We start from the raw sequence: 13,127 nt of genomic DNA on the forward strand, positions 1-13,127 counted from the left end.
TCAATATATTACGAATACTAAAATTTCATCTGCCAGATAAAGATTCTCATAAACTCATTTTGTTAAATTTTGTTAAAATTATTTGAAATAAATAATTGTATTATTCTTATATTTGTTTCATTCGACATTTAACCAAATTTCTTCAATAACAATCTTTGTCTTTCAATTTTCATGATTCTACACATTAACTATTTTTATTAATTATCCCATATATACAATCCGTTATATACACGAAAATATTAAAATGATTATAAAATATTAAAACGATATCCTAAATAATAATTATGAGATAAATAATAAATAATCATTAAAATAAAAATTATTGAGTTAAAAATAATATATAATATACTTGATATAAATAATATATCACATAAATTAATTCAGTATATAAAAATTAATTTAGTATTGAACATCCTCTTATAAATGTTAATAAAGTCAAATAATAATAGATTCAAATATTTTTGTAAGCTTCTTGTAATTTATTTTCGATGAATATAATTTTTTTTATAATTTTTATAAATAATATCCAATTCAATATATACATATAATCTTGATATTTTAAGAATAATTATAAAATTATCTTCAAATATTAAGTTTAACATATAATATTTCTATTTTTTAATATTTCATTGAATGTTTTCATATATATATGTATATATTTAGAACGAAAACATAAACATAAATAATCATTTTTTTTTTTTTAAAGGCTTTAACGCGAAATGAAAGAGATACCAGTTAAAAACAAATTCACATTGATGAAATAAAAAGGATAAAATGCGTAAAGAAGAAAGTTTCGACGAACAATTCAAGTCTAGTCAAGTTGGCATGTTTCGCCAATAAAGACACGGCGCAAAATTTTGGTCTGCGTTAAAGAGGGTGTTAAGATATTAAATCCTAGAGCTTCGTCGGCTTCGGGTTTCTAACTAATTATGGAGTTCGCTGCTGCAACCTTACTCTTCCTCCCACCTTCTTCCATTTTACGCCCGTTGCAAGACCCATCCCATCATCGCTATTCTGTCGGGCTAGCAATTGATTTAAGACTTCACTTACAGCTGTGTGGATGCAAAATTGCACTGGAGAAATTTCTCTTATTTTGCTTACCTTACGAAGCTCTTTAGAGCTCTGGATGATTTTGTAGAAGAAGCGACTTCCAAGGAAAGAGCTGACTTTTCTCTTCATTTTAATCTATGTATGAGCAAGAAGATATTGAGCGATTGTAGTGATGCGTTCTTACCTGAAATCAGAGAATGAACTTGGTTATAATGTGAACGAGAAGTTGAAGAATTTAATATCTATGCCTAGAGTCAGAAGATATTACTTTTGTTCTCTTTAAAAAATAAAATTTTTATTTGTTTCTTGTCTAAATTTTTTTACTCTTTATAATGGTAAGAAATATTAAACGTTTGATAAAAATAATATTGAAATAATGCAATTGACAATTGCTATTTTCAAGATAAATAAATACAGTCTAAATTTTTCATTGTTTAATTTATATTTATAAGTGTAAAAAAATAAATACAATTTAAAATATCAAATAATACCATATCTAATTTAAATGAATCGAAAATATTAAATTGAAATTAAACAATTAAAATCAATATTAAAATAAAGCATATTATCAATTTTTTTTAAATTGAAATTAAATTCATTTTCAATGTCAAATAATATTAAGTTCAATTTTTTTTTTAATAATAATATCAACTATTTATATTCTACTTATTTTTCAAATAATTAAACAACAAATATTATATCCTCTTTGCAAAAATTATATAAAAATTGTACGTACAGAGTGTTATAAAATTATGTATTTTACGTATAACAAACAAATAAAATGCAATAAGTTATAACAGATTGTTATTTTGAAATGTATATATTTCTTTAGTAAATTAAAAATGTTATTGAAACTTCCACATCTATGAATCATGAGTTACATAATTTAACGTAATGTTTTACCGTCTTTAATTTACAAGCAATCAATCGTTGATATATCATTATGTGATTGTGTGCCAACTTATAAAATCATTTCCATAAAATTTATTTTACGAAGCGTTAATTACTCTAAAACTGTATATTCGCGAATTTAAATCTTCCTTGCTTGTTCGATAATTTTTTTTATTATGTAATGCCTATTATAATAAAAACTAATCATTTTCGATATATATATGATCAGTTATAGTAGTTTTATGTAACAAAATTATGATTTTGTAATAAAAGTTTATATATATATATATATATATATATAGAAAAATAGGTCTTTTTTTGAAACAACGAAATTTAAAAAAAAATTTAAATAAAATTCTTAAGATTCTTGTGAAGAAAGCACAAAATGATATCTAAATTAAACATAATTATTCATTATGAAAATTGTATAAAATTTTTAATTATAAAAAATATTAAATGTTATATTATTTTTATTATAATATAACAGTAACTTTATTTTAGATAGTACATCTTTATAATTTCATGAAATTTATAACAAATTTACAAATTTAGTATTTCAATAAATACAAAGTATATAAATATAATGAGTATATTTTTGTAAATTGAATATAATGAATATAATTATATATAATGAATTATATGTACATATTTTTTTTTTTTTTTAATATCTTTTATAATATCTTTCAGTGTATTAAATCAACTCTCAAATTTTCATAATTTTTTATCTCTCAAATACAATTTAAGAAATTATATTTTTTACAATAATAAAATACAAAATCTGAATATTTAATAATTAAAAATTTTAAAATATTGAAATTTTAAACGATTTCATTCCTTTGAATTGAGATTCGCTTTAATAAAGTTGTTTCATGTATGTTTTATATTATGTTCTATTCATTATGTTTTATATATTTACCATGTTTTGTGTAAAACAAAATTGTTCTTAGCGTTCTAAAAACAGTATTCTTAATTTTGATTATATAATTTATATATAAAAATTTTATTGATTATATATAACTGTTTAAATTCATTTATGATATATAATTTTTGTGATTGATTTTATACACATGCATATAATGAATACCTCTGTAATAAACTCAATATCAAAGCATACGTGATTTAATTAACTTCTAGCGTATATTATAAAGATTTGTATTCGAATTAAAATAAATATGATTAATAACATTGAAGAAAATATAGAAATGATAATAATGATAATAAACAAGGAAGTAATAATCGAGTGTCTTTTAAGCAAAGAGTTTAAGTAAACATTCTTTGTCTCGAATCACGTTCATTTCACATTGTTCATTTATTATCGAAATTGTAAGAATAAAAAAAAAAAAAGAAATAGTGAATTCGTAAGTTAAAACAAAGTTTTAACTTTTAAGTTTATAAAAACAATAAAAAATTCTAATCATGGAATATTTACATAATGATTTATTAGATAATTTAAATTGTCTGAAAATGATAATAATAGAATACTTGTTATTTACAAAAATTAATGTTAATACTTGTAATTTACAAAAATTGGAATAATTTTTTTTCAACATAAACTTAATGTAATTATTATATTTTGTTATATTAATAGCATTAAAAAAAGAAAATTTAATAAATAATTAAAAAATAAATTGGAATAAATTGGAATAAGTTTTTAGTAAATTAATATTTTAAAAATAACTTTATTTTTAACTTTAATTTTTAACTTTATTTATATTTATTAAATATAGATATTGCAATATAACATAACATAAAATTTGGTAGAAAACACTTTTATTTAACTTTGATATTTGGTAGAAAATACTTTTATTTAACTTTGATATAGAAACAAATTCATTAGATTTTTTTATATAAATTTAAAATATCAAATAATACTAAATACAATTTTTTCAATTAAATTTTTGTAAAAAAATTTTTTATATAAATATTTTTTCAGAAATTTATATGGAATTTTTTATAATACAATATAAGTATTATAATATAATATATATCTTATATCTCGAATTAATATAACTAATTAAATATATTTAATTATTTTTTATTTTAATAAGAATTAATTTCCATCTATACTAATTCTCAATAGAATTGAAAAAACGTATCAAATTTTTCAATACTTTTTTTGCAAAAAAATATAAACAGAATGTATTTTAATCAATTTCAATGATCCAATTAATGAATGTCTTAACGATTCCATTACGTAACGAGCGTAAACATTGTTTCTGAGAACGCGTATATTACGAGATTTGTGTAGGTCAGTGAAAGATACGTGTCTTTCTTCGAAAAGAATCGATGTGCCGCCGCTTGTTCTATCAAGAAACAGAGGGAAAAAAAGAAAAAAAATATAGAATGAAACCATAATTTCTGAGAAACATGGAATAATACAATTCGCGATTACAAAGTTCTTTTTTTTCTGCGTTTCGTTTTTCGCAAATCGCATCCTCTGTTTTATTACCAGAGTTCGAAACTTCATTAAATACTTCCAGAGATAGAATTTATTTCAAAATTAAATGTAACACATGCATACGCAGAGAGAGACAAACATATTTTTGTGTCATGTCTCATATTACAAGACTTGCCGAGGCAGAAGATAGTATTTGATCCCAAATGAAAGAGAAAAAAACTTTAATAGAACTGAGCTTTTATTGTTTGTCTTGATTATGATGGTAATTCAGGTGGAACATGATTTCTATATAAAATGAAATAAAGATATGATGTTAAAAGGATTTAATTATATAATGGAAGAAAGAAATAATTTGAATTTGATCCAGATTTTTTCGTTTAAATTTTATCATCTTATTTGAACTGTTTTATAAAATATATGTTTTTAAATTAGGAAAATATATTGTGATTAAATTTGTTGAAATTAAAATTTTTATTTATATTTATTTTTGACAAAAGAGTTTTTTTCATTAGAATATATTCATTTGAATGATTCTTTCAATAAGTAAATCTTAATATTATATTAATCTATATAATATGTATAATTGATTAATTTATATAATTATATATATATATATATATATATATATATATATATATATATATATATATATATATATGAAATTAAATATTTTAATTTAAAATTTATATATATTTATATACTTCTTATTTATTTTAAGATTCTTATACATAATTTAAAATTTATCATGAAATTTATGACAATGACATATATAATTATAAATGTCATGTAATCAATTTTGCAAAATATTTAGTAATATTATCTGTTTAAGTACTGATTATTACATTAATATTAAATTTAATTAATAAATATTCATGAATAGATACTTTGTTAAATATTTGCGATTTCCAAGAACGATCACTGCAAACTCAATGCATGCTGTTTTTTCATCAATTACCGTACCTTCGGCCAATGACGGGTCGGTTGCGTCGATCCTATAAATATTAATTCTATAATTGGCCTACAAAGTAATTTTCTCGGCTCGTAAAAGCATACCATCGTTATTTATATCGTCGCATGCAACGCGCTAACGTGGAATTTATTCGCGTGGGTTACGCACGGCTGGGAAAACTAAACCTATTATATTACTGACATAAAAAGTTGCGATTGATTTTTGCAAACAATATACAGTTTTTATATCCTTATGAATTGTTTTTATATCAGATATCAAATCTAAATAGAGCTTTTTGACAAAAAGATAAAAAAAAACGGCCATAAAAATCATCAATCATCAATCATCTACCAACATCATTCAGAGAATTTTATTATTTATTTTTACTAATTGTATAATATTACGACTACTATAGCAAAAAAAAAAGAGATTGAAAGAAAAAAAAGGATAAGAATATTTCATTGTAAAAATAAAAAAAAAACCTTCAAATTGAATTATTTTAAATTAGTTCAAATAGACTATCTGGCATTTATGATGCAAATACAATTTGAAATACAATTGAAATAAAATTCTTGAGAATTATATTTGGAAGTATTTTTGGCAAGAAAATTTGAAAACATAAATTGAGAATAAAATTAAAAATAAAAAATTAAAATATCTGTTAGAAATATATGTATACAATTAATGCATTTATAATGTTCTTTAGACATTAAAATAATAAAAATCAGAATAGCATTATCCAAAAATCTAAAAGTTTTCTTAATCATGTTTCACACAAATAAATTCATGTTATAATAGTTAGACTCAATCAATAATATAGTTACGGCTTAGTGAAAAATTCATATCACATATATGAAAGATTATCATTATCATTATTTTTGTACTAAGAAAATCATCAAATATTTATTTTTATAAATATAGAAAGATATATTAGTGTTTTCTTACATCATGATCACAGATCAGGATTTAAAGAAATTAATTTGCAAAACAGAATCTACATATTTTTACGTATTTTATTTCAATGTATCAATAGTTAAGATTATTAGTCTCTTTTTTTGTTTTTCAGAAACTTATTTAGATATTAGTTATTGGTAATTTTGTTTCTAAAAAGTGATGCTAATAGATCATTAACGATAGTCAACTTGAAAAATTCTAGTTAAAATGCAAGACAGAATTATAATTAAGCTTATTGTTTTTTTTTGAACAATCATATTTTTTATTTTGAAAGGGAAAGTTTTATTTTATAAAGTCAAAATGTCAAAATGCAAGATAGAATTATAATTAAACTCATCGTTTTTTTTTAAAAATCATATTTTTTATTTTGAAAGGAAAAGTTTTATTTTATAAAAAGAGATATCATTAAATATAATAAAATGAAAAATTTATTGAAAATTATTATATTGACTTGCTAAATGTAATGATTTTGATATATATATATATATAAACGAATATATATATATATAAAATATATATATATATAAATAATATATTTATTTATATATATATAAAAAATATATATATATAAAAAAACGATATATATATATATATATATATATATATATATATATATATATATTATATAAAAATCTGCATGTTTCATCTTAACTATTTGCATTAAAAGTTGCGTTAAATTTTAATTGTTTTAATCGAAATTAGTCAATGGTATTAAGAGAAAAAAAAATGCTCATTGAAACGATTTAAAAAAGAAGATTTTGCAATAAAAATTCGATTCCATCGATCAAGTTCACATAAAATTAATAAATATCATTCTTCGATTTTAAAATTTTTCCAAGTTCCATACACCGTTTGGTTTATATAGTTCTCGCGGTTTCTTGACTCTCAAGAAAGATTTTATGTTCTAGATATTTAATCCAATCGCTTGTTCAAAAACTCAATTTAATTTTGATCTTTTAAGGAGGAGTTCGAAAAGAGCAAAAAAGAATCAAGAGAAAATGTAAAAATTATTCGATGAATTTTTTTCGACGGTTCATTCCATATCATCGTTTTGATTCTGTACATATCAATCATTCACGCTATTCAGTTGTTAAATATTGTCGAAAAATACTGATGACCCAACAAAATTGCGAAGAAAAAAGATGAGAATCGGAGATTCGTACAAATGACGATTTTATCTGATTCGATTAAACATTTGGTTTCATTAAATAATATTTTTTTTATTCAGTTATTATTAATACAATAGTGTTAATTAACTTATGCTTTTTAAACTGTATTTAAACTATAAATAATTTAAAATACTGTATTTTATATATACTATATATATATTTTATAATTTTTTTATAATTTTATTTTTGTTATATACATATATATATTTTTTAATATAGATATAATAATAATATATATTTTAATAATAAATACAAAATGTAATTTGTAAATATACAGATATTTACATACTAGTTCATTAGGACTAATTAAATTTTTTATTATATTTTCATAAATAAATAAATTTGATAATATGAAAATAAAATATAAAAAAAAGTGCTTTATTGGAAATTATTTTAATATAATATTTTTGTAACTATTTTTTTTTAAATTTATAGATTGTATATTTATGTATTATTTTTTTTAAATTTTTATATATTTATTTATTTATTTATTTATATATTTTTTAAAATTTTTCTTTTTATTTTTTCAATTAATTCTTTATAGCGACAATAGTTTAAAATTATTAAGTCAAATATTTATATATTTATATTTTTCAAATTTTGTTTTATTTAATTATTATATGTTATATATAATATAATAACATTATATTATTTTAATATATTATCACATACTTATTATTATTTATAATATATTATTTATATTATTTAGTATATTAGTATATTATTTATAACGACAACATTAGTTTTCAAATTTTAAATTAAAAACTATAATTTTATAACTATGATTTTTGAAGTTTTTTTTTTCACAAACAAATACATTATTTAATATTACATTATTTAATATTAATAATATAAAATTTGAATACATTTATCGCTAATGATCTCGATATTGAAATCTTTAAAAAAACAGGAAAAAAATTTCTTTCATAAAATTTAATTAAAATGCAAATATTAAATGGAATTCTTAACATCTAAAATATCTAAAAATCTCAATATTTTACCAAAAACATTAGAATATTAATCGATTTTTCTACACTTCTCAGATTTTAAAATAAGATTTAATTCTTTCCGCGAGAATCGATTTAATTGCAATGAGGTACCAAAAATTCCTTTCAAATTGAGATAAAACAAAACAAAAAAAAAAAAAAAAAAAAAAAAGATTATTCTCAAAAAAAAAAATCAATTGCCGTTAGAATTGAATAGTTTCACTATGTATTGGAACTCATTTTTTTCTCTACAGTGCAATATTTGAAATATATAAGCATTTAGAACAAAAATTATAATTTTTAAATTAATTAATTTTTTATTTATATCACATATTTATATCACATATTTTTTTAAATATAATCAATTAATATATAAAAAATACATGATTTTATTTAAAAAAAATAAATGATATTTATATATTCTTTATATATTCTTTTTCTATCTTTTATATATTCTTTTTTGTCAATTTTCATATTGTAATTTATTCTTAACCTACTTTCAATTATGTTATTTTCGAAAACTTTTAGGAGAAATAATTGAAAAATCATGTACATATATATGGACATAATTAGAATAATATGTGAAAATATGTATCTATCTAACTTATTTTATCTTTATTCATTTCTTTTTATATATTTTTTATATCTTTCTTTATAAAATAAAATAAATATATTTTATATATAAATAAAATATAAATATATAATAGAAAATAAGAATCTATAACTTATGTGAAACGTCTGAGCATTGAATCTTAGTATTGATTAATTTTTCTTCGTTTCCGGCAATAAATTTAAATTTAATTAATATAAAATTTTATGTGCAAATTAATATATAAAAAAATTAGAAATATATTTTTTGATATTTTCTCTTTAAATCAAAAATCATCAAAATTCATAAATATTGATATAAAAAAATTGGATTATTTATTGCTATTGCATTAAAATTATTCATTAACATTCAAAAATATTATAATATTTAATTTAATTTGTTTAATTTAATTTAATTTAATAATAAAAGTCATTTTAAACAAACAAATCTAAATAAATAGCATATATTTAAAAAAATAGTTCGAAATTTATACTAAAATTTTAATTTAAATCATTATCAATTTTTAAATTAATCTAAATCTAAATTGTAAATACATAATATTAAAGCTTATTTATCAACATGTTGGAATAAATAAATTTGCGAATTTCGGATTTTTTCTTTTTATCTATTAGACAAAACACTGTATCATTATATATTCCGCAATCCAATTCCAATGCCGCGGTTCGTCAGTTCATTTTTTTTGAATTATCTTAATTTAATCAAAACTGGTACTTGCATAAGCCTAAGTAGTTACACCAATCTTTTCATATGCACGTCTCTTATAGATGCCTGATACATACTCTGTCGCGTGCACACGTGCAATATATATTATGTATATATAACGCGTACACGCAGCAATTCTTTACTACAGCAAAATCAATATAAATAGTTCTTTATATTTTTTCAAGTTTTCCTTTAAATATTTTTAGCATATTGTTTATAAGAAAAGCACGAGTATTTGAGACATTTATTTCGAAAGCTAGATAATGCAGAAAAAACTGAAATTAAACAAAAATTGAACAAAAAATTATTATATAATGTCTGTAAATAGGTAGTTGTCTTTTTATATATATTTATTGGAATTTAAATTTATTACAATGTAATTGTGATTACATTTATAGCCAAAAATGTGTATTTATAGCCAAAAATTAATATTCTTTCTTCGAAATACAAATATTTTAAAATAAAAATTTTGAAAAAGTTTTTGGAAAATATTTTCCATAAATGAACATTACATTAATAATATTGTTCGGTATGTAGAATAATAAAATATGAAATGTGAGCAATTGTATATACTAAAATATAATAATATTAAAACACATAAATATATATATATATATATATATATATATATATATATTCAAAATCAGAAACTAAAAATCAAACAATATTTATTTCAATGAGTTCATTTCATTTCATTTCATTTCATTTCAATGAATTTTCACATCGGATTTATATTCTTTTTTACAATATTACAATGTTTTTTTTTTAATATTATGTTACAATGTTCGTTTTTATAATATTTTGATTTTCATGCATCTCTATTTATATTTATTTATAATACTTGTATTATTTATAATTTATTAATATTTTTCATTTAATATAAAGAATATTTTTCATAATTAATATAAATAATGTAAATTATTAGTATGTATTAAAATATAAAATATAAAAAATTACATGATATAAGAAAATATAATTTAATTTTATCAAATTTTTTGACGGTTTATTTAAGTTTATTTTTTAAATTAAAATCGTATAATTTTTCATTAATTGCTTAAGACTTTTTTTTTATTGCTCTTTAATTAAATTATTATTATATGTATTAATTTATTTTTAATTATTAATTTGAATATTTCAAAATAAAAAGAGTAAAAAATTTAATTGGAGAAATCTTTTGTTTGTATATTTTCTTTACAAGATTTTTGACTATACATAAAAATGAACTCAAAAAATAGAAAATCATAATTAATAAAAAAAATTAATTGAATTGAAAAATGAACAAGTTTTTAAATTTATTTTGAAATATCAATAAATTTTTGTATTTTAGTATATTAGTATGTATATTAATAATGTCAGAAATTATAAAATTAAATTAAAATTATTTTTTAGATTAATTATTCCTTCATATTTATGAATTTTCTTCTATTAACTACATTATCAAGATTCTAAATTGAAATGTAAATCTATAGCTTTAACTACATCTTAAGGTAGAAATTTCATAATTTTGTCATTTTATGGTATGCTGTTTTATGATTTAACGCTGTTGTATACTAATCTTTTTATGAGACTTAACAAGGACTAAGCCATTTAATAATCTGTGAGACTCAATTGACTACAAAAGAGCCATATCAAAAATCGTTCTCCGATTAGAAAATTTTAAGCATCATGTCAGCAATTTTTACGATTCAAAACTTGACCGTCGCGTCCTATCGCTTTAATAGCTTCTTAGTCATAAATTGGCTGATGGACGACCTAGAATATGAGTTACTTTAATATCATCATTTAATGTTTATTATTCAATCAATTGCACATTACTTGGTTGAAATTTTAATAATATTTTAGTAAGGAGATATCAAAAACTATTATAACAACATAAATATAATACAAAAAGAATTAAATGACAAATTTCTTTAATTTTTTCTCTATTAATTCTTATCTTGTTATGACCACTGTAAGAAAAGAATTCTTATGGTAATGAAGATAAAAGTATGCATAAAATTATATGAATCATCTATCCAGAAAGTATATTAACATATTGTCAATGTTCAATCGATTACCAATAATGAATAATGATTAATGAGATAGGTATGACGTAAACTCTAGTATGATCAAATCAATTAAATCAAAAAATATAATTTTTCTATTGTTGAATTTGAAATCAATTTTAATTAATTTCATTTTTATAAGAATATTTTTATAATAATTATAATTTATAATAATAAATTTAACTTGAAAATATATAAAAATAAATTAATCATAATTTCTAATTCTTAAAGTTTGATTTGACAAATACATTTAATTAAAATGATTATGTTTTAAAATTTATCAAATTTTTCACATTTTAAACTTTACAGTAAATTACATAAAGACGGCTAACTATTAACTGTATTTTCTTACATTACACATAAAAAAAAAAAATTAATAAACAAAGTTTTTTCCCTCAAATATTAATGTATTCGTGAAACTCTTTTGAATCTGGAGATCAAATAAAAAATTTAAAAACGTCGATCGATTAACTTATTTATGAAGTTATGAGCAATTAAATGAAATAAGGTAAGAATAGAGTGCGACAATGATGTAACAGAAAGAACAGAGCGATCTATTTCCGTTTCGCTTCAACTAATGCAAACTTCAATTGCTTATAATTTAATAAATAAATTTTAAGTGACATTGTTATATATAAATTTCATATTCATTTTGGTTAAAATCAACTTTCTAAAAGTTTCTTTATAATATTAATATCTGTATATACTATAAAACTTTATATACATACATGTTATTTACGTATACATATATATATATACACTAGCTAAATATTTAAAATCACTTTTTTCTTTTCCAATATTAAATCTTTTAATATTTTCATTAATTCAAAATTTAATATTTTCATTATTTTCAAAATTATTTTTAAATATCAATAATGATTTCATTTATTTCAATAGATTACAAAAAAATTTTCTAATCTAATTAAACTAAAATTATCATATCATTCTAGAATCACCTTGTAAAAAAACTTCATTATTCCATCATGCTTCATGTATTTATTTATTCACAGCAAGAATTTTAATTCAGATTACGATAGCGGACGATCGCCATTCTTTTCGTCGAGTGATCACAACCATTCGTAACAGGTCCGACGTTGTCGAAAGGTAACGATCGCTGTTTGTTCGTCGATTACTGGCCGCGACATGACATAATGTGAGTTATCGGTTAACGGATGCGCGGTATGAGCGTGGCCAATCAATGGCGTGGCAAGCAAGAGAAATATTTATGACTGTGGTTACAAAGTCCTCACGAGCTACCGATAGCCAATAATCTATATTTTTGTTTCTGACTATGATGAATGCTAATGCTGGCGCGTGCTCGACCGATGAATCATACGAGTTACGAACGAAATCTCACGTACTTGGAGAACTTA

The 13,127-nt window shown here is 20.1% G+C and overlaps 1 protein-coding gene and 1 long non-coding RNA gene across 2 annotated transcripts in view; both read right to left on the reverse strand.

The window, feature by feature from the left end:
- The window catches only part of LOC725885 (Krueppel-like factor 7), a 471,466-nt gene that overhangs the window by 314,179 nt on the left and 144,160 nt on the right, over positions 1-13,127 (reverse strand). The gene's annotated exons all lie outside the window — the stretch shown is intronic.
- LOC113219308 lies at positions 699-13,031 on the reverse strand. The gene is made up of 3 exons (XR_003306290.1): positions 12,711-13,031; positions 1,102-1,234; positions 699-1,022 (listed from the first exon to the last, which is right to left on the reverse strand). It is a non-coding gene; the product is annotated as an uncharacterized LOC113219308 (long non-coding RNA).

The sequence above is a fragment of the Apis mellifera genome, linkage group LG1 (genome assembly GCF_003254395.2).
Source record: "Apis mellifera strain DH4 linkage group LG1, Amel_HAv3.1, whole genome shotgun sequence".
NCBI classification, from domain to species: Eukaryota; Metazoa; Arthropoda; class Insecta; order Hymenoptera; family Apidae; genus Apis; species Apis mellifera.